This window comes from Beta vulgaris, chromosome 3 (assembly GCF_026745355.1).
Source record: "Beta vulgaris subsp. vulgaris cultivar EL10 chromosome 3, EL10.2, whole genome shotgun sequence".
In the NCBI taxonomy this organism is placed as follows: domain Eukaryota; kingdom Viridiplantae; phylum Streptophyta; class Magnoliopsida; order Caryophyllales; family Amaranthaceae; genus Beta; species Beta vulgaris.
In genome coordinates this window covers 21259733-21284029 of record NC_079204.1, presented here as the reverse complement: position 1 = coordinate 21284029, position 24297 = coordinate 21259733, and the positions used below count along the sequence as shown (strand labels likewise).

The 24297-nt window shown below is 34.7% G+C and overlaps 1 long non-coding RNA gene across 1 annotated transcript; it reads right to left on the bottom strand.

Moving 5' to 3' along the window:
- Window positions 1-756: 756 nt before the first annotated feature.
- On the bottom strand, window positions 757-1840 carry LOC125495850 (uncharacterized). The gene is made up of 2 exons (XR_007272254.2): window positions 1609-1840; window positions 757-969 (listed from the first exon to the last, which is right to left on the bottom strand). It is a non-coding gene; the product is annotated as an uncharacterized LOC125495850 (long non-coding RNA).
- Between the last annotated feature and the right edge of the window lie 22457 nt (window positions 1841-24297).

Below are 24297 nucleotides of genomic sequence, written 5' to 3'. Positions count from 1 at the left end.
TAACTATAACATTATATTTTCCTAAAAAGAAAAAAAAAACAAAAGTACTATAAAATAAATCTAATCACTGTTGGTCAACTATCCAACATTATTATATTGCTTTTTTTTCCTTGAACATAAATACATAAATAGTGATCTAAGTTACAACATTATCATTCTTGTCCTTAGATTCGTTGTACCGTTCAAGCGTGAAGATCTCATTTTCAAACTCATCTATGTCCTTAGTATTATAATAAACATATCTCTTAGGTCTGGTGTAGTTATTCCCAACACCTTCATCATCACTTATTATGATAGGATTATGTTAGATTTTTGTTGGCTTGACTTTTGTACACTAGTAGAGAAACGACGATTTGCGTCGCACCTGAGACGCCTATTTGCGTCGGACATAGGTCCGACGGCACAGGTCTCGACGCAAATGACCAATAGTGATTTGCATCGTATCAGAAAACGACGCAGATGACTTCACGATTTGCGTCGCACGTAGCATACGGTGCGACGCAAATGACCAATTTGCGTCGCACAGTACACAAGGTGCGACGCAAATAGATATTAAAAATACCAACAAAGCAGTCTGAATCATGCATTTTCCAACAGTATTAATCTGCGTCGCACACAACCCAGCATGCGACGCAGATGCCAACATTTTCCATCAGCATTTTCTCTTTTTCAGCTTTATATATTTATTTATTTTTTCCATATACTAAATGAAAATTAATAATGTAAAGAATTTAAGGGAAATGTGAAGAGGCAATGTCCAACATTAGTAAACATGTATTTTATATTAATAATGTCAAATATGTATTACAAAATTTACAATGAGAGACGAAAATATGTAAACTATATATAAAAAAATTACATTGCAAATGTAGAAAATATGTAAAACTAAAATGAAAATAATCGAGGACGAAGCACTGCCGATATTTTGACATATTCCGACGAAGAAGACGAGAAGAACCAAACACAAATCTGCAAATGAAAATAAGAATTTCAGAGAATTAAAAAAAAATCCTATATTAGAATCAATGCGAAAAAAAATAAATATAAAATCAAATATACAAAGTAAAAATACAGAGGGCCATAATTTACAGATGCATGAACTGAATCTAGAACATTTTAATTTTTCACTGAAAATGAAAAAATGAAAAAATGAATTTTTCAGATCTAATAACTAAAACATAAAATAAGATCTAAAAAATTAAAAACGAAAAATAGACTATGATTAACGCCGAAAATATAACAAAAATTAGATCTACAAAATGAAAAAAATAATAAAACGAAATTGTAGATCGGTAAAAAAAACTGAAATTGTAGATTAGGATAAATGCCAAAAAACAGTAAATAAAAAATCAGATATAAAAAGTAAAAATACAGAAGGCCATAATTTTCAGATGCATGAACTGAATCAAGAACGTTTTAATTTTTTACATCTGAAAATAAAGAAATGAATTTTCAGATCTGATCATTAAAACATTAAATAAGATCTGAAAAAATTAAAAACGAAAAATAGACTATGATAAACGCCAAAATAAAACAGAAAATTAGATCTACAAAATGAAAAATGAAAAATGAAAAACGAAATTGTAGATCTGTAAAAAAAAACCAAACCTATCAAAGTTTTCGAGGAGAGAGAGTGCGACCCAATCATCCATGGTGGTTTTCGTTGTCTTGTTCTTCAATTTTGTTCGCTTTTCGCTTTTTCACTTGAAAAAGAGTATTTCGTTGTTCGAAAATAATAGAGGACGAAGGTTTTTCAATTTTGTTGTTCGCAAGATAAATCTGGTAATAATAGGACTTGGATCTCAAGTAAGTAGGCGTTCTCGAGGTCTTTTCTCTAGCACCTTCCTGCTTCTCTTATCCCGAACACCTTCCCCTTCTAACCTAGGAGAACTACTGAAAGCATTCGTACTTTTTCATTTGACACTGCTCGAATTTTTTTAGGGTTTGAGGGTTAAGAGAGAGAGAGAGAGGGGGTGAGAGTGCGTGAGAGAGAGAGAGGGTGAGAGGATCTGCGTTTTAGGTTAGAGGGTGATGAGAATGAGTTTTAGGTTAGAGGGTGAGAGGAGAGGGCAGGTAATGTTAAGTGATTGTGGGTTGTGGGCTTGCGTCGGATGGGACAATGGGTCCGACACAATTTATTCTTTCGCAACGCACCATAGGATAGTGCGACGCACATAGTGCGATTTTTTTTTATCAAAGAGGAGACGATCTGCGTCGTATGCTCTAGGTGGTTCGACGCACATTGAGCTTTTGCAACGCACCGGAGGCACGTGCGACACATATAGCTCGTACTGGTGCTCACGTACCCATGTTGTGCGTCGCACTCCTCCTTGCATGCGACGCAAATTACGGTATTGCGTCGTTTCCGTTTAAGTGCGACGCAAATGGGGCGACGCAAATCGTCATTTTTCTACTAGTGGTAGTTGACTCTTTGGTTGACTAAGTTTTATTTTCAAAGTTATTTATTATTAATTCCGCTGCAAATTCTTAATAAGTCGATACTTTATCACACGAGCGATTATACTTTGATAATTCTCTAAGTTGTTTATTAAAAAGGTATTTTGAAAAATAGAGAATTATCGGGGTGTTATACAAACTTATGCAAATTGAGGTAGTTACTTCTGCTCAATGTTAGTTTTGTGTTAGTGAGATTGAAAGCCATGAACATCTATTTTTTAAATGTGATTATGCTAACAAAAGTTTGGATGGTATTAAGAGATGGCTCATAATTGATTTAAAGGAACAGTCTAATTATAGACTAATGCTGTTCATGAAGAATAACAGAAGATCAAGAATCAGGAGAAGTGTGCTTAACGTTGTTTATAATGGTTTAGTTATTTTCCGTTGTGGGCTCGGAATGAAGCTTTTTGGAATATGGTAGTTTGGAGTATTGACAGTATGATTAAGGAGATTCAACTGATGGTGATGAGAAGAACTCAGTGTGTTAGTCAAAAGAAGATTTCGACTGGGGACAAACAATGGATAGATGAGTTATATAATACAATTGTATAATATTGTTTTGAATTTTGTTGTGTAGGGGGTACGACCTAGTTGATTCGTCTTACAAAGGAAATGGCTAGGTTGTATATTGTTTTGTTTTGGATGAATATATTTTCCTTACTTAGCAAAAAAAATGATAATACTATTTACGTTTTTTTCACCAAATACCCCGAGTTTTCATGAAATTCACAGGCTACCCTCGTACTTTTGAAAATAAACTAGTACCCCTCAATTTCAACATAATACACCAAATGCCCTTAATGACTAATGGTGTTAACCGTCGTTAGTCATTAACCCTAATTTTTTTATTTAAACCCTAATAACCTTAATTTAAACCATAATCCCTAAACCTAAACCCTAAACCTAAACCCTAACCACCCCTCCCCAACCCCTACCGTAGCAGCTCCCCCTTCCCCCACCCTCCCTCAGCTCCCCCACCCCCGGTCGAATTCCGCAAAAAAGGCAGCTGGGCTGGTAGATCGGGCGAGAGAGAGGTAGAATTTGGGATGCGACTGGTGGTTATTAGCGAGAGAAAGGTCAAATTTGACGGGGTTGAGGGGAGGGGGAAATCGGTGGGGTGGAGGAGGGGATGGGCGCGAAACTTGCCGAGGAGGGGGATGGCTCCGGAAATTGACGGGTGGGGGGCTGCGAGGGTGAGGGTTGCGGGGGTGGGGGTTGCGGGGGTGGGGGGAGGGCGCTGCTGGAATGGTGTGGAGGGGGGAGGGTTGGTGGGAGGGTGGGGTTAGGGTTAGGGTTAGGGTTAAGGGTTAGGGTTAATGTAGGGTTAGGGGTTAGGGGTTAAGGCTAAGGTAGGGTTAGAAGGTAGGATTTAGTTAAGTTAATTAAGGCTAGTTAGGGTTTAATCATGATTAAGACTAACGACGTTAATCACCATTAGTAATTGAGGATATTTGGGTGTATTATTTTGAAAGTGAGGGGTATCTTGTGTATTTTCAAAAGTCTCGTGAATTTTGTGAAAACGAAGTATTTGGTGAAAAATGGTACAATTTAAGTTATTCAGAAAGTTCATTTAAAAACAATAGTATTTTCATCCAATAGATAGTGTTATACTCAAACAATAAAAAGACAATGTAAAATTTTAATGATAGGACTGAAATTTAATTTTAAAAAAAATCATTTTAAAACAGTATTGTGTTTGAATTGATGTTCATTTGATTAAACATCATGTTCTTTTGATTTGACCTGTTTATATGAATTTGATATTCATCTATACAAATATATTAAAAACGTGTGCTTGTCAAATTTTATGCGTCATGTCAAACCCTCCCTCTTGCATTATAATTTTAGTACTTGCAATTAACCAACAGTAGCCAGGTTATCACGTATATTTAGAAAAAAATGTTAATGTCTTTAATCGAACCCCCTAACCTCTTAGTAAATTTTTTAGTTTTTGAAAGTTAAGTAATTGTATAAGCACAATCAAACCACCATACATCCTAAGACAAGCTAAACATACCTAACATTCACATAAAACCTAGACAAACCCATCTATTACCAATCATCAATCCATTTGCTATTTTCAACTTTCATCTTTGCACTAACAATCTGAATGATTCTATGTTTAACTATGTATTTAATTTCATGTACAGTTTTATCTACAGTAATAATGACTTGATCCCTATAAGCATAATTTTTGTTCCCCCAAATCAAGTACACTGTTGCAGCAACAGCTGCAACAGCAGCCATGACAACCATCTTCCTGACTTTACTATTTCTGTACCGTTCTTCAACCATCTGCACATCTGAATTAGACCTCTCTTCTTCCATCTTATACCAAGCCAATATATAACAGCTGAAATGCACTGCTCACTAAATTTGCACTCGAAAAAGAGATGTTGAATGGTATTAGGGTGTTGTTGACAAAGTAAATAGATATCATCAACACAAATATTCATCTGCTTTAATCTGTCTGGTCTTTAGACGATTTTGCACAGCTAACCACATAATCAATCGTGCTTGGAATGGGTGCATCGATTCTAGACATATGCACTCCTTGGAGCATGTCTGTGATTATTGAGTAAGTCCTTGTAGTAGTTTTTTTTATAGTGAAATGAGAATCACTAAGCCACTGTTCAGTATTCTTCTTTTCATTCAAAATGGCCTTATCTTGGCAAAATACTTCCAAGCCCAACTATCACTACTTGGAGCAGAATAGGATTATTCCCACCTAGCTTCTTTGATATATATCTCATTCACCCATTTGACCAATAAATTTTGTCTTTTTATGAGTTACCACCCATGCTAACTTGCTGACAGCAGCAACATTCCACATCTACGTTTCTCTAAACCCAAGGCCCCCTGTCTTTTTGGACTTACGTAAATTCTCCCAAGCAGCAGCACCATCCTTTGTGTCATTGTGAGATCCGGTCCATAAAAAGCATCTACATATGAAGTTTACCTCTTTCAACAAACTTTTAGGGATAATAAATAATTACCCCCAATAAGTGTGAATGCTCATTAAAACACTATTAACGAGTACTCCAAATTCTGATTCTGAGAACCATCTTCTCGATGAGAGCTTGACAGTCATTTGCTTTCAGTTTTGAAGTGGAAATTGGCACTCCAAGGTACCTAAATGGTCGCTGACCAAATTTAAACCCACTAATTTTGTAACTCTTTGAATCTCCTCCTCAGTCATCCCTGCATAGTACACCTCAGATTTGTGATGGTTGACCTCTAGCCCTGAAGCATTAGAAAACATTTGGAATCGTTGGAGAATAGTGTTAATGGATCTAGAATCACCATGGCAAAACTATAAGAGGTCGTCCGCAAAATAAAGATGTTTTAGCTTCAAACTTTTACATTGAGCATGATACTTGAACCTTTCAACTCCCCAACATAAGCCAATATTATGTCCAAGTAATCCATAAAAAGGGCAAAGAGCAAGGGGGACATACAGTCCCCTTGCCTTAGGCATCTTTGAGCTCCAAAGAATCCAGTTGGAGCTCCATTAATAATTATGGAAAAATATGGGTGCTAACACACACCATAATCTGCTCAACAAACTTCTTAGGGAACCCCACCCCTTCTAAGCTGAATGAAGTTCCAGTTAATTGTATCATGCGCATTTTTAAGATCAAGCTTCATCATACATCCAGCTCTACTAGACTTCCTCTTATACTGCTTAACCAAGTCTTGAAAATTCAAGACATTATGCAAAATACTTCTCCCAGCAATGAAATCCCCCTTGACTAGCAGAAACAACATCAGGTAACACCTTATTGAGATTTTCACATATGAGCTTCGTGATACACTTGTATAACATAGAACAACATGCAATAGGGCGGTACTCACTCACATTTTCAGGCACTTTAACTTTAGGAATTAGAGTTAAAGTGGTGACATTAATAACCTTTAGCAACTTACCAGTTTTGGAAAAACCCAAACAGCCTCACACACATCATCACCAACCACCTCCCAATAATGTTTATAAAAGCAAGTATTAAACCCATCTATGCCAGGTGCTTTGTCATTAGGGGTACCAAACATTACCTTTTTTACATCATCCTTTGTAAACTTATATTGCAACATTCTTAAGTGCTCCTCAGTAAGCTTGTACCCTTGTTTACATGAGTCTCCAAAATTGCTTGCTTATGCTCTTTACAAGTGAAAAGCTGCTTGTAAAATTTATGAAGGCTGCATCAACTTTTTCTTTCTCATTCACTCACCTGCCATCATTATCATTTATAGCATGGACCCTGTTCTGTCTTCTTCGAGCCTTGCTAGCTTGATAGAACACTTTCGAATTCTCATCACCACACTTCAGCGATGCTAACTTGGACTGTTGTTGAAGCATAGAGTACAACATTTTCTTGGCTTGGTCAAGATGCTTCTAAGCTTCTTTTTTAGCTGAACTAAGACTAACATAAGTTTGATCAAGATGCTAGCTTGTTGTACTTCCTTTGATCTCTCTTTTGCATTAAGTATTATAGCCTCAGTATCATTTAAACCCTTCTTTTTCAACTCTTCCAAAGCTTTTTTACGAGCTTTAATTTTTGAACCACCCTGTACATAGTTCACCCATGAATCTGCACATTCAATTCACTTCTCACAATCTCCATCAATGTACCATGTTGGTACCACATATTTAGAAGCGTAAAAGGTTTCTTTTGGTTCTGATCAGGCTGTACACAAACCAACATTATTGTGTGGTCAAAATTATCCTCAAGAAGGAACTAACCTCAGCCTGTTCAAACATATCAATCCAGCCTTGTTTTGCTAGAACCTTATAAATTCTTAAAAGCACTCTATGCTCCCCATCTTGCTTTTGACTCCAGGTATAATATCTACCTATAGCCTTCACATCAGTAAGCTGGCAGAAATTCATGCAATCACGCGTAGAAGCAATCTCAGCCATCCTCACAATATTACTAATTATATCATCAGTGCAGCTTAAAGCGTTGAAATCCCCAAGAATCATCCAAGGCCCATCACATCTACTAGCAATCTGCTTTAAACCAATCCATAATTCAACCCTAATTTGTTGATCATTGAACCCATAAACAAAGGTGCAAACTTTATTTACATTTGTAGGTTGCACAAAACAATGTATATACTAATTGTTCATAATCAGTATGTTAACACTAAAGGAATTAAGGCACCATCCCACCATAATTCTTCCATTTTCATGACAACTCAAGTTGTGAGTAAAACACCACCCTGAGCACAAATTTGAATACATTTTCCCCAAGTTCTTCATTTTCACCCTAGTCTCCAGGAGGCTAAACAATTTTATGTTGTGGGACTTTATGAAATTCCTCACTTCATTTTGCTTACTACTGTTGTTTAGCCCCCTAATGGTCCAAGCTAAGATATTATCCATTAAGGTTAGGGGGAGCCACCCCCTGACCTTTATCCACCATTTTCTCATCTGTGTCTTAAACATTACTCTTGTCCATCCTAATTACATCTAATGCCCCATTGTTATTTGCTTGTCCCGTTGTCACAATTCTGTCATTATGTTCCTCACCAACTCCAACATCTTCATTTAACACATCAAATGGGTTGTGAACAGGGACTACTGGAGCAGCCTGCACAACAGCAACCTTTAAAGTGCCCCCCGGCTGAAACCCCTCTGCACCCCTCTCAACTTACTTCTTCTGCACGTAAATTTTCCGTCCAACATTCTTCTTGTAATAACCCGATAATTCTCTCTTTTCCAAAATACCTTTTCAATATAAAACTTAGGGAATCATCAAAGCCTTATCGCTCGTATGATAATGTATCGGCTTATTTAGAATTTTGCAGCGGAAAACATATACATGAACTTCAAAATTGAAATATAATAAATAACGAAATAACTTTAAAACCAAACAACATTGTCAACTTTTACTTCAAACCAAACTTAAATGTAAATTAATCTACTATAATAAATAGATCAATCTGTTACACAAGTTCTCCATTCCCAAATTCCCATGATGCAACGCACACCTGTAGATGTCAATGCACTATAGAATCTGCTCATCAAGAATGGGTCATCACAAGATCAATAAGACAAAGCCATTATCAACGCATACAAACAAAGCACGTAATCAACAAAGTTGAGTACTACATACATAATAATAAATAAGCATTCCAAACACGATACTAATAAATATAAGCGGGGACAAATAACAACATAACAATCTGTAGATAACTTTTACTGAACTAAACTTTGACAATATTTTTATTACTTTAATGGAATAATTATTGGACCGAGTTGTCTCTACTAAAACAAGCCTTCCCTTTGAAAGACGAAATACCGGCGCGACTCCATATTCCATAATGACCTACGATATTAAGGAACCTTTTACTAAAAATTGGAATGTTGATCAATCCAATTCCCAGAAAAAGCCATGGCACAACCACCATGAACCCCAACTCCTGATTGTCCAACTTCAGACGTGCGCCAGTCTAAAGTCTATTACCATCCAAGTTTCACTTTACATGATTTACTAAAATAATCTATAATTAATAATCATAATTCACCACAAGAAAATGCAACATTTACGACCAACTTTAACAACCATACGCGTTTCTTGTCGCAAAAAAATAGCCATCTACGACCAGATATTCAAATTAGTTGTAAATAGAACATATTTTTTGCGACAAGACGGAAATCTCATTGTTAAAGGAGAAATCTGGTCGTAAATACTAAAATGTTGAAATTTTCACCGAAAATAAAAGCGGGATACTTCGCGCTTTGTATTAAAGTGAAAATTCAAACCCAAATTCATTCATTAATCCGCCTACTCTCTCCTCATCACAGGACTAACTTAAGCAAATTATTTCCTCAACTCTTTGTTTTCTCTCTCCTATATTAAAACCAAACCCCTATTTTAACCTATGATTTCGCCGAAGTTCAGGCGCCGTATTCCGTTCTCCGGCGAGTCTTCCTCCTCAATTTTAATTTCCTTTTTAATTTTCAAGCTTTTGTTTATAAGCTAAGCTCATTTTTTGTGAGCACTCTCAATGTACGAAATTGATGGAGGTTTTAATAGAAGGAAAAAACGGTTTCTTTGTGTAGATCGGAGGGTCTCGGGTTAGCTCTTCCACCAAATTTTTTTTGGGAATTCGATATCTTTTGGGGATTTGGATTGAAAATTTGGGGAGTTTTTTCTAAATTTTCTTGGCTTTTCTTGTTGTTTATGCTCGAAATTTTGGGTTTATTCTTGATATTATGGGTTTATGTTCTTAATTTTCTGGGGTTTTCTAGTTATTCACTACTACAAAAAAGGGCAAAGATAACTGTTAAATAAGGCTTTACATAACAGTTTTGAGGTGTTATCCAAGTCAATGTAATGTAAAGTAAACATAACACCTGACAAAACTGTTATGTTTGTCAGAAAAAACATAACAGTCATTTATAATACACGTTATACCGCTAGATAACACATTTTGTAAGTAAGTGTTATGTTTGCTATTTATATGACAAATTAAAAGAAGGAAAATGTAACACTTGTCTTGCATAATTGTTATGTTTTCCTATAATATATAAAACATATATTACCTATAACTGTTATCTATAATTTTTTTTTTTTAAATAATCAAATTATCATTTCATGCTAATATTGGCAGTAGGAGTTGCAGCACGCAGCACAACAATGTCGTACAGTACAATTCATTTTTTGCGAGACAGTACAGTTTCTATATCTGTTGTATAATTAATACTCAATCCATAAGATCTTACAACCAATAAATTGAATATGATATTCGAAACTTCCAAAATTCTTTATATCACAAAATAACTCAACTAATATTCATAATTCTAAACCTCTAAAAAAACTACTTAATATACATATCAATATTAGTCTGAATCATAAACAAGATCAAATCTAGCCTGTAGCCACATCCACATGATATCAATATCCAAATCCAAAAATATAAAGTATGTCCAAAAGTGGATTAAGGTAAAAAAAAATTAGGCGGAAAGTTAGAATTGATCATTCATCATTCACTAGGGGAAAAAACATAAAGGGCTGCGCAGGAAGGGCTGCGCTTTTCGTAAAAGCGCAGCCCTACTAGTGAAGGGCTGCGCTTATTTAAAAAAGCGCAGCCCTACTAAGCAGAAGGGCTGCGCTTTTTAAAAAAAGCGCAGCCCTTCACTAGTAGCTGCGCTTTTTTAAATAAGAGCAGCCCTTCTGTAGGTAAGAAGGGCTGCGCTTTTAAAAAAGCGCAGCCCTACTAAGTGAAGGGCTGCGCTTTTTTAAAAAGCGCAGCCCTTCTGCTTAGTAGGGCTGCGCTTTTTTAAAAAAGCGCAGCCTTTCCTGAAAAAATTTGAAATTTCGGAATCGCGGGCTTTGAAATATTTAGCGGGGATTCGTGAAATATATTATTCCTCATTCTCTCTCCTCTCTCACGTCCCTCATTATTTCCTTTCCTCCTTCTCTCTCATCCTCTCTTCTCTCATCTCTCTCTCTCTCAAAAACTCCCATAAACATTTGCGACAAAAACCTTGAAATGATTTGCACTAAACATGGCGACGGAGTCCGATTGCCTATTGTGATACCTTTTCGGAAGCGGAACGAGCCAACGAGTCAAACTCACCGCTATGCCGTGATGTTTAGGCTTTTTAAGCCATCCGAGTTCGTTTAAGCCTCCAAATACCCATTTTAAGTTTTTCCGAAATTTTTTTTTCCCTTAAATTATGTATTTGGGTTTTGTTTTATGTATTTAAACATTATTAGGTTGTAGTTCTTGTATTTTCAGATCTATAATGTTCTTGTATACTTCTCTTTGTTTATATATTTTGATTAATGTTCTTGTATACTTCTCTTTGTTTTGATTAATGTTCTTGTATACTTCTCTTTGTTTATTTTGATTAATGTTATTCTTGTATACTTCTCTTTGTTTATTTTGATTAATGTTCTTGTATACTTCTCTTTGTTTATTTTGATTAATGTTCTTGTATACTTCTCTTTGTATATAATTTCTTGTATTTTCATCTTTGTTTTGATTAATGTTCTTGTATACTTCTTGTATACTTATTGTATACTTCTCTTTGTATATTAGTTTTTGTTCCTTTTTTTCATTTTCGTTTCATTCTTTTTATTGTTTTGGGTTTAGTATTTTCTTTTCGTTTCTCTTCTCTTCTGTTTAATTTCAGAAAATGTGAGATTATGAGTAAAAAAATGACAAAAAAATTTTTTTTTTTTATTTTTTTTTTTTGGTAGGAAGGGCTGCGCTAGTTAGGAAAAAGCGCAGCCCTTCTAGCCCAGAAGGGCTGCGCTTTTTCCAAACTAGCGTAGCCCTTCTGGGCTAGAAGGGCTGCGCTTTTTCCTAACTAGCGCAGCCCTTCTAGCTTAAGGGCTGCGCTTTTCTAGCGCAGCCCTACTTAAAAAGTGAAGGGCTGCTACTGAAAGGGCTGCTGTCAAAAAGCGCAGCCCTACATGCCTTTTTTAGCGCAGCCCTTCTTCATTTTTCCACTAGTGATTTGTGCTTCGTGTTTATCTCCAACATATGTAATCCACAACTCCTTGAGTTCATCAATTTTCTCCTGAGAATAGGTTGGACCAATGCCTTGATAGTACTACAATAAAGGTAATTACAAAATAAGTATTCATATATAAAAACTTGAAGAGTAATTAAACTTTATAATTAATCATGCACAAGTTAAAAGGAAATGAATGTTTATTTTTCCTCAAAGTTTGAAGTGGAGTAGTTATTAACTATTGAGACTAAAATAAAAGTATGCAAGCACGATGATTCCTAATTGGTGCACACAATTGTTTTAGGTCATACGACCATAAGTGACTTGAGAAAAAACACTCACCAGATACCTCGAGAAATACTTTAATATAGAAGCTCGCGATAAGATATAACGTTTACGACCTTCTAATATTGTGAACCCTTTCTGCATAATGCAAGGCTCATTTATTAGTGCAACTAAAATAGAACACAAGAAGTTTACTTTAGCTCATTCCATGTGTAACAGGATTTTCATATACATATCATATAAAACACTGACAACAATACTATTCCATTGAACATATGATGAGACAAAAGACTTGAAAATATTAAATTTCCTGCTAGTTGATTAACTTCATAAGAGATCCCAATTAGAGAGGAACTTATACATATTTACTACTTACTAGAGAAGCATCTCACTGATTGTCCAATACATTATGAAATTCATGCAAGCATACAACAAAAAAAACTCAAAAATAAATAAATTAAAGGGTGCATTACATTATTATACTCCCATTATACTATCAGATTTGCATACATGTTGAAACAATTTTACTTTACACTTTCCTATTCCTTCATGCTAGGAAAAGTTTACAACGAGATCCTTTCAGTATCAAGGATCATTTCCATCAAAAGGAAGGTCCGTAAATAGATAACAGAAAGAACATGTTTCCAATCATCAAAACTAAGGTTACTGAATTTCTTAGCACATAGGTTAAAGGATTTATATGTCTTAGTGTTACCAAAACTAATGTCTAACTTATCATTTTGAAAAGGGTTTTCCATCTTTAGTGGGTGTGTCATCCATGATTTACTTTTTACATACCTTGGGCTTCCTTGAGCGGCTAATCCTTGGAAGACAGGTTTATTTGAATCATACTCTTTATAAACTCGGCTTTTTGAATTTCCTTTCAATTTTTGCTTCCTCTACAAGCTTCTGACAGGTGTAGCTAGGAGGTGGGAGAGGCGTATGACAAATTTCTTATGGTCTGAGGTTGGTGAAGATAGATCATCTTGTTAGTTGGCAATGTATTTAGGTATAAGGAAGAGGGAGGAGTAGATTTGGTAACCTAATGTCTTATAAGTAATAATATCTACTTAATGGAAAAACGATTGTGGCACACACTTAGAATAATGACATCTCCCATAACATATTGCTGCCTATGCAAATGGCATCAACAACATCACCAAACACTTATGAAGTGCAAATCGATCTGGAACAATCACTCACTCAATCAATGAGCAATATGTTGGTAATCCATCCAGTCCACAGGAGTTATTTGCTCCAGTCATACTTTAACATTTCTATTTTAAGGATATAATACACAAAAAGAATAAAGACAAAATAAAAGAATCAAAAACCCTGCCGTCTGTATCAGTTTGGGACTAAGACAGTAAGACCTCATAAAAGAGAAAGCACTATGACAAAGAGGTGAGCCTTTAGCACAGAAGTAAGTAAGATGGTAAATGACAATCATAGAACATACTAACGCATTAACTATAATCTAAAAGTCATAACTCATATCCTAATTGTAAAAGCTGTTAGCCTGATAGTGTAGAATAAAAACTAAAATCTCTTAGGTAAATAGTCACTAGTTAGAATACTGGCGCCCAAACTCTTCTTTTTTTTGGTGCCCCAGCTTTGATAGTTATGTTTCTGCATAATCTTAAGTTTGGCCACTCACTCAAAATCCAAGAACCTCTGCCTAGTGGGTTGGAGCATAATCTAATAGCTCTTTAATAGGTGGTATTAAATGATTGAAATGGCAATGAAAACATATGTGATTTGGAAGGAAAAGTCCTCTTCTTACTACCATGGTAATGAGATCCCATCCTCAAACATGTGATTTTGTTCATAAATTTACATTCTCACTTAATACACTTTCCTAAGTGGTGATGGATAGTAATGGAATTTGTGTAGAAAAGAGCTGTTAGAGATGAAGTAGCATAACCATGAATCTTGACATAAGACTTTCCTTACAAATTAACACTAAAATGTATTATCATTACCACCATTTATCACCGGTTACCTAACGAGTTGTTAACTATCAAGCAGTGAGCTAACAAGATAATTATTTCTTACTACGTTAAATGTAGCTATGACATCAAAAACTAACCCGATCATAGCTATTATACAGACATACACTAAGATATAATTTATCTACTTAAACCCAAGCCCCAAAGTTTTCTCCCATCTTACTTGCCTCACTTTCACTTATTTATTTCTCTTTCTTCAGCCTCTTTAAATTATTTCTCCACTCTTATTATTCATTGGTCACAGAAAGATTTCTTATGATGATTTATGTTACCCGACCCAAATCAATCAGGAGCTAGAACTTTCGAGTTGTTTGTATACTCCAGAGCTAATGAACCAGATTCTAATTTGATAAACAAACAACAAAAACTAACAGTGTAATAACAAATGGAAAAGCCATGCAATAGCATTAATAACCCAACTTCTAACAAAAGCTTTAAAATACCTGCGATAAGTAACAATGGCAGAAAACAAATAAATTATTTCTAAACTCATCAATTCAATTTTTTTTAATAAATTAATTAGCTCTCTTCGTTACCATTCATTAACCCATCAACAATTTGGATAAATTGGATAATATCCATCAGAAATTCAGACTAATTCTTGGTTATACAACTCTACATTCAGAAAATTAGAAAATATTTAGAGAGAAAAGAAGGTAAAAGAACCTGCTTTTCTTTTGGAGAGAAGCTTATTTTCCTTGATCTTGCGGCCACCGCCTTCGATGGTGTTGCTGGCACCAGCTTCACTCATCCGAAACTATCACCTTTGCCAATTTCTTCTCACCTTTTTTTTTTAAAACCCACAAATTATTAACACCTTTAATTTATCAAAAAGATGATGGGAAAATAATGTAATTTGAATAAGCGAAACTTTTTTGCAATTGAAAATCGAATATAATGAAATTGGATTAGAGAAAGGAGGAGAAAAACTTAAACTTTTCGCACATCATCTTCTTTTGGTGTAATACAATATTCTGATGATTTGTGCGTTGCTACTATCTCGGAATTGAATTGGAACCCTAGAAGTTGAAGAACTCAACTTTTACGAAATTAAGATTAAATTTTTGTTTAAATGAGATTAAATTTGTATTCGGAACACTACATGACTAAAAAGCTAGAAAATGGGGGAAAAGGGGAACCAGTTTTTAAAATTACAACTTGAAAATTAAGAATTACCTGTAATGAAAATTGCGAACTGTGATGTAGTAGTCGATTTCTCCCAAAACGTTTTGCTAGGTAGATTGAAATTGCGAATTGTGATGTATAATTCGGCGTTGTCTGCTGCAATGAAATTGAGGTGTGAAGGGCGGAATGTCGTCGGAGATGGGAGCCGGAGGTAGAAACTGTGAGGGGGAACTGAAGGTAGAAACTGTGAGGGGAACTAAATCACCTGTGCTATTATGCTATACCAGTAGGAAATTTTTCATAAGGAAGAAAAAGGGTTTACAACAACTTAGAAGTTGAAAACCGCCGGTTTATTATTATTATTATTATTATTTTGAAAGATTTATTATTATTGATAATAAAGCAAACATAACAGTTTTTATTATTCTCATAAAAAAAATCAATGCATCACATAATAATTTCATAGCAAAGATAACACACATAAAGATAAGTGTTAAGTGATATATTATCAATGCAACCTAAGATAACAGTTCTACGGTTGAAACGTTAAATTTAGACTTTACATAACGGTTGCTTAAATAAGAGTTAATTTATGGGTGTTATGTTTACCCTTTTTGTAGTAGTGATTTTTGCTTGAATTCTTTTGTGTTAATATTATCAAAATTTGATTTTGTTAATATATTTACTTTTTGTGTTTTTGTACTCTTATATTAGATTTTGATCAGTAATTATTTAATTTCTTCCATTTTTTTTGCTAAATGTGTGTTTAAACTTTAGAAAGTTATGAGTTCATCAAACTGGGTTTCATGGGAACTTTATTGGTCCTTTGTCAGATTCATATGTGTCCATGAGTAGAGCTCATAAGTTGTTGGTTTGGATTCTCACAAGCTTTTCTTTGCTTTTGCAGTTTTTTCCTCAATCAATTACTGATGTAAGTTTCAATTTCTTTTCTTGTTTTTCCTTCTATGCACACCATGTGCTTGCTAAAATGCTTATGTGAACTGTATCTCTCTAGTTCATGAATCACCAAAAGATTTCTATAATATTTTAACAAATCTTAATGACTTATACCTACTTATAACAATGAATTGATTTAGAAGGCTATTATGAAGATTGCAGTGTTTAGTTCTAATGTATGTACCCCATAGTTCAAATTCAAATTTTATTTTGTTATTGTCGTACTTTTTTTTGCTGGGAAATAAATATTGTATTGTCATGATTGTGGAATGTGGATATTAACTTGGATTATCCAACTTTAGTCTTGCAGATTTGGTGTCACATTAGAGTGAAAATCGTAGAAGAATAGTTAGTCATGTGAAGATTCTTCTCTTTTGCAGATTCATGGAGTTGCTTGGTCATAATTTTGCTTGATGACTTACTGCCAATGCTCACATCTATCTAGAACATTATTATGTCGATCTAGTGCTCTAGAGATGTAGTAATATTATGTGTAATACCTTACATAAATGTATATTTAGAAAGTTCTTTTCTACTATGTATTGTGAATTGTGAATCTTTGTAATTATATTCACATTGATGGAATATAAAATTATAATTTTGTGATTTCATTCTACTTTATTTTAAGTTTAAAGGTGAAAATATATTTCAATTTTGTATTAGTTTAAAGTTTATAAGAAAAAGCTTAAAGAAATATAAGTGTATCATACATAAGAGTTACGAACATAAGTCTCATCGCAAAGACAGAAATAGCCAATCTAGAAAATAGGATTTGCGACCAGTAATTTGGTCGTAAAAGCTCACATTAGCGATGAGATCTAACTCTCGTCGTAAAAAAATGTTATTTCCCTAGGAACACTACAAGAGGGGGGGTGAATTGTAGGTGTAGAAATAAACGTAACTTTTTGCGGAAATTAAAACTTAAACGAATAAACAAGCAAAGGAACACAAGGGATTTTTACGAGGAAAAACTTCTTGGGCCCAACAAGAAGAAACAACCTCGACCACTAGGGATTTTAAACTCAACACTTTCACTAATTAGGCCAAACAACTTTGTTACAACCTAATTCTAACTCGAGCCACACCTTGAGTTCCTAAACTCAAGTTCCTGAGCCACTGTTCCCTTAACAGCAGTTCCTCTCAACTTCACTCGAAGTTTTCTCACACTACAAGCTTCACTCAAAGCCTTCTCTTACAGAACTTCACTCAAAGTTCCCTTACCCCAAAAACCAAAATACAATTGATCGAAATAAGCTTAGTGGAATTAGAGTAAGAAGGCAAAGAACAAATGGCTATTATGAGAGAATGAAGGCACTGACACTTAATAGGTTAAACTCACTTAATTACTTAGTCAGACACAATTTGGAACTTATCTAGACTTCATATTATATAGTATATCATAAAGACGTGGGATTAAACTTGAGTATATGTTAAGTCCATTAACCCATGATGTTCCTTCCCCTAAGGAACACGTTTCACATCATGTCCCATGATCCCATGAACTAAAATGAACGTGGATAATATTTAGCCACTACTCCTAATAATAGGAGTTCCTTGAGCTTTATCCGAAAATCAGTTTTATAAAAACATTTTTATCTTTAAAACTGAATTTTTAATCTTTAAGAAAATAATATCTTTTAAAAAATTCTTTCTAAAACCGGATATTTATTTTCTTATTTTCCGAAAAAAAAATCTTTTCTCAAACAGATTTTCTTTTTAAAACTGATTTTATCATTTGAAATTAGAATAAACTAATTTCCTATAATTTAGGCATGACTTACTCAATTACATTTTAACCGTTATACTTTGCACGCCTAAGTCTAGTTCCTTTATAACTAAGTTCCTTTAACATATTCGTTTAGTGCCACTTAGTTTGTTCCTTACAAAGGAACAAACTCTATTCTCATAAAACTGCCACGTTCCTTACCATTCTTTCTTTGTTCCTTTACATTGGAACTAGAAAATAAAACGCCTAGCTTCTATTCTTCTTGATCCAATGCTTGCTCCAGTATCAACATAGAAACTTCTTTACTTAGCCTTTGAAATCCTCTCTTGACTTCTTCTTGACTTCGTATTCTCCCAGTTCCTTCATTGATACCTTAAACACCATACACTTAAATAATCATTAGTTCACTACTTAGTTTGTTCTTTGTTTCTTTGTCATTATCAAAACTAGGGTTCAACAATTTCCCCCTTTTTGATGATGACAACAAAGGTACAAACTAAGGAAAATAACAAATAATATAAGTGAATGAAATAAAACATAAAGAAGAAAATGAAAAATAAAACACAATTATGAGTAACTGAATTTTGATTTTTCATTTACCTTAACCTATTTTTGATTTTTCATTTACCTTATCCATTTTTTAATTTTTTAATTTTTCATTTTTCAAGTTATGTACAGTTTGTTCCTTAAATCTTTTCCCCCTTTGTCATCCTCAAAAAGAATAGACTCTGCATGTATTGATGAATTGATTTAACACCTTAAGACCAATATACAAGCACCATTGGTGGTTAAGTTAGAAATCAAAGAGTAAACTTGCTCAAACATCAATCACATAATACTAGCCATTCCAAGGAAGAAATTATGCAAATCATTTGAAACAGACATATAGCAAAAGTCATTGATTATATAGCACTTGTTCCATAACAAAACAAAGAAGAAAAGAAAAAGGATAACAAAGGTTGTGTTCCTTAAAAAAAAGGAAACAGATACAACAACAAAAAAGAACTAAGACTGGGAAGGGGAATGGTGTTCCTCTACAAATTCTTCTTCCACCATGGTTGAGTCCAACTTGTTCCTTCAACTCCTCCAAGGCACGGGCCATAGAGTCCATCTTTTTTTTGCGCAACCACGTATCACTCAAGTCTTCATAAGACTTACATGTATCAGTTTTGGCATCCAAAGTCCAATGAAGATGATTATAAAATTTATCATATGTTGGCAGGAAGCAAACATTCATTAACCCAGTAGTCATCCGGAGTTTCCTGTTCCTTACCCTTGGAACTGAGGCAGATGGGGGATTGTTGGAAGGAACTGGAGGGGTTGATGGAAGGCTCATCTGTTCCGGAATGGAAACAGAAGGTGAAGGGTGATAAATGGGAGGAAGAATGGTGGTGTGGGTGGAAGAGTTGTGGAGGTGGAAGCAAAAGGATTTGGTCCTTTGATTTCATCCTTCAACTGTTCAAACGTGGAAGGAACAGAGAAGGATAAGGGAAATGGAGGCATTTTGTGAAAGGAACAGAGATTTGGAGATGGGTGGAGTAGGTTCCTTGAGAGTGAGGGTTCCTGTTCCTCATTATCCGAAAGGACTAAGGAGAGTCCTTGTTGGAAGGAACAAAACATGGAGCAATTTTTACGAGTGCTCTTCCTCACTCTGAGGAACAAAAGTTTAGGCTTAGTGGCAATGTGTTTGCGCCTCTTAGGTTTTGGTTCCTCCGGTTAGGAACAGGTTCTCAAGATACATCTTATCTTCTCTTCAATCAGCTGTAGGCATTTTCTTTTCTTGAGGAACTGGAAGCCATTTCCCTTGAATGAGAACCCTTCTTGGACAGACAACCAAGTCCATTTAGAGTCTTCTCATTCAAGATGTTCCCTTGTTTGACTCCTATGTGGTCCAACCGTAAGTCTTACTTCAAAGTGATGAAGTAAAGAGTTATCAAGGCACCGTAACCAATCACACAATGTTTTCAATACGTGATTAAGTGTTGAATGAAGAGGGAAGGGAAGTTGATTTGTATGTGGTCCAAGCAAAACATGTAACACATATCCAAGAGACCCACTTCATTCCTCTTTTCAGTTCGAGGAATGAGTGCTCTCCAACCAATTAAAAAGTACTTTGTGAAGGGGAGAGAGTAGGTTATGGTTTAAGTTTGTTTTGGCCAGCGTTCCTCCAAAATATTCTAAGATTTTGTCTTGAGGAAAATTCGGAAAGGAAACAGTTCCTTTCCTTTAAAATACAAATCAGTTCCTTTGCAAGGAACTTCCCATACTTTCCAAAGTGGCTTGATTAAACCTTATTTTCTTTCCTCTAACCTCAGTTGTGCAAGTTCCATTAGTATTACAAAATTTGCACAAATCATCCATAGCTAGAGGAACAAGAGCATTATTAAAGGCGAATTCAAACAAGAATTCCATGCCTTGTTCCTTTAGAATGGAGTTAATTCTGAAAATTCAATTTATTTGCCCATTCTAAATCGACGCAAAAACCCAAAACATACCTAGATTCACTTCGTTCGACCCGTTTCTTGGAAGACGAAGAAACAGTTCCTTTGGAAGGAACATGTGCAATTTCTTCTTCTTCCCCCTGAGATTGTTCCGGGGTTTCTTCTTCATCATCTTCCCCAATTAATTTCTTCTCTGCATCTCCTTCTGGAGATTCTAATTGTGTTCCTCTATGGGGTTTTCTTGAATTATGTCGGTTTCAAGGGTTTTGTTGGAGATGAAGAATTTCCATTTTTGAAGTGTGGTGTTTTTGATGTGGAAAAGGAGATTTCTTGAAGTTTTTGCCATGATTTGAGAAGGTTTGGAGGTTTTTATGGAGTATCAAGAGGTGTGATGAGGTTTCGGTATGGTGAAGATGAAGAGGTTGAGAAACACGGTTTCTATATGATGAATTGAAGGAGGAGTTTTGCATGTAATATAATTATATGACACGCGGGAAAAAATAAAGCAAATAAAATAAAAAAAAAGAAAAAACGAAAAGATAAATAAGAACCAATATTTAATTAAATCTGATTCCTTTTATTTTGGGATTTTTCGGATTTTTCGGATTTTTATGAATTTTAATTTTTGAAAGAAAATAAATGCTAAGGAACTTGTGCTATAGGAACAACTAATGCTACATATCAATGTCCTTCATATCATGCATGTTTCTTACCTTAGGAACAGTAAGGGGAGTATTATGTGACATTTGTGAGTTGTTTAATTTCTTTGAATTCATGTTTATGTTTTGCAACATTCCAATTTGCAATGGTCTTAGGCAATTAAACACAATTATTTTTAGCACACAAAGTCACTCAAATTGATTCAAACATGGGGGAATGACATAGGAACAATCACTTAATTTTTATTAACCTAACTCAAGCCTTAATTTTTCATATCTATCCTTTGCAAAGGCTTAGTTAGATATCAGCAATCTGATATCAGTTTGACAAAACTCAAGTTTAATCAAACCTTTTTCAACATTTTCTCTTAAAAAGTGATGTCTGATATGTATATGCTTTACTCTAGAATGATGCACTGGATCTTTAGATATACTTATAGCACTTGTATTGTCACAATAAATAGGAACACATTCAAAGTTTATTCCATAGTCACTAAGTTGTTGTTTTATCCAAAGCATTTGAGAGCAACATGCAGCAGCGCTACATATTCTGCTTCAGCAGTGGATAAAGCAACTGTGTTTTGTTTCTTGGTACTCCAAGAAACTAAACTATGACCAAGGAATTGTGCCATACCTGAGGTGCTTTTCCTATTTACAAGATCTCCAGCATAATCTGCATCTGCATATCCTTTTAGTTCGAATGTATCACTTCTTGGATAGTAGAGTCCAAGATCATCTGTTCCTTTAAGATATCTAAGAATTCTCTTCACAGCAGTAGGTGAGACTCCTTTGGATTTGCTTGAAATCTAGCACACAAACCAACACTGAAAGCTATGTCTGGACGACTAGCAGTTAGATACAAAAGTGAACCAATCATTCCTCTATATTTGTTTGATCAACACTTGTTCCTATGGAGTCTTCATCTAATCTAGTTGAAGTTCCCATAGGAGTGTGATTTATCTTTGAATTTTCGAGGCCATATTTCTTTAATAGTTCCTTTATGTATTTTTGTTGGTGAACAATTATTTCCTTTTCAGTTTGTTTGATTTGTAGTCCAAGAAAGAAATTTAACTCACCCATCATACTCATTTCAAATTCATTGCTCATGAGACTTGAGAATTCTTTGCACAATGTTTCATTAGTAGCTCCGAATATGATGTCATCAACATATATTTGAACAAGCAAAATATCAGTTCCTTTAGATTTTAGGAACAAGGTTTTATCAACCTTTCCTCTTTTAAAATTGTTTTCTAAAAGGAACTTTGATAATCTCTCATACCATGATCTAGGTGCTTGTTTTAACCCATAAAGAGCTTTATCAAGCTTGTAGACATGATTTGGGAGATTATTATTTTCAAACCAGGGGGTTGTTCAACATATACATCTTCGTTTAGATAGCCATTTAAAAATGCACACTTAACATCCATTTGATATATTTAAATCCCATGTAAGCAGCAAATGCAATTAAAATTCTAATGGCTTCTAATCTAGCTACAGGAGCAAAGGTTTCTTCATAATCAATTCCTTCTTGTTGTTATAACCTTTTACTACAAGTCTAGCTTTGTTTCTTACAATGGTTCCATATTCATCTAGTTTGTTTCTAAACACCCATTTTAAGCCAATTACTTTTTGTTGTTTAGATGAAGGAACTAGATGCCATACCTTGTTTCTTTCAAACTCATTTAATTCAGCTTGCATTGCAGTAATCCAATCAGAGTCAGTTAAGGCTTCTTCATGATTTCTTGGTTCCATCATTGATAGGAACGCATGAAATGCACAAAAGTTCCTTAACTGAGATCTAGTTTGCGTACCTTTGGATATGTCGCTGATTATGAGTTCCACAGGATGTGATTTTGTAATCTCCAAGGTTTTGGTTGAAACTCTCTTATAGGAACATGTTGTTCCTCATGAGTTCCTTGAGTAGATGAGGAACTCTGCTCAGTTGTTCCTCTGTTAGCCTCGGTGGACTCAGTTCCTTCATTTGAGGAACAGGAGCATCTTCTCCTCCTTGAGGAACAGGAACATCATTGATGTCATTATTTTCAAATTCCTCGTTCCTTTCCTCTTTCACTTCTTCTTCTTGTGAATCTGCGTTCCTTGTACTAGGTTGTGCTAACCCTATCTCATAGTCATCAACCTGTATGCTTGGATTATTTGTCAGATTCATCAAAGATTACATGAATGCTTTCTTCAACACACATAGTTCTCTTGTTATATACTCTATAAGCTTTACTATGTGAGGAGTATCCTAAAAATGTTGCTTCATCACTCCTTGCATCAAATTTTCCAAGATTATCTTTTCCATTATTATGCACATAACATTTGCACCAAATGTTCAAAATAGGTGATATTGGTTTCTTTCCAAATAAAGTTCATAAGGAGTTTTATTAATGATAGGTCTTATCATGGCACGATTAATTATGTGACAAGCAGTATTAACAGCTTCAGCCCAAAAGTTCCTTGGAAGTTCACTAGCATTAACATGGTTCTAGACATTTCCTCCAAAGTTCTATTTTTCCTTTCTACAACACCATTTTGTTGTGGTGTTCTAGGGGCAGAAAAATTATGATCTAGACCATTATCTCTGCAAAGTCATCAAATTTATAATTTTCGAATTCCTTGCCATGATCTGATCTAATGTGCATTATTTTATGTCCACTTAGGTTTTGAACTCTTTTAGCAAAGACAAGGAACTCATCATAAGTTTCATCTTTACTAGTGAGAAAAATAACCCAAGTGTACCTAGAGTAGTCATCTACAATCACAAGTACATACCTCTTTCCACTTCTGCTTTGAATTCTCATGGGTCCACATAAGTCCATATGAATTAATCTAATGGTTTAGTGGTACTTACAATCGTTTTAGATTTGAAAGAGGATCTTACTTGTTACCTCGTGCACATGCATCACAAACTTGATCAATATGAAATTTTATGGATGGTAATCCTAAAACAAGTCTTTTGATCTAAGTTTCTCAAGTAATGAAAAGCTAGCATGTCCTAGACGCTTGTGCCAAGAAGTGAATCATCTTCAATAACACTAAGACAAGTTAAATTGATTTGAGGAACAAGGTCTAGATCCACAATGTATGTGTTCCCTTTCCTTGTTCCTTCCAAGATAACCTTCTTAGTTTTAATGTTGATGATCAAGCATTTTTCTTTATCAAA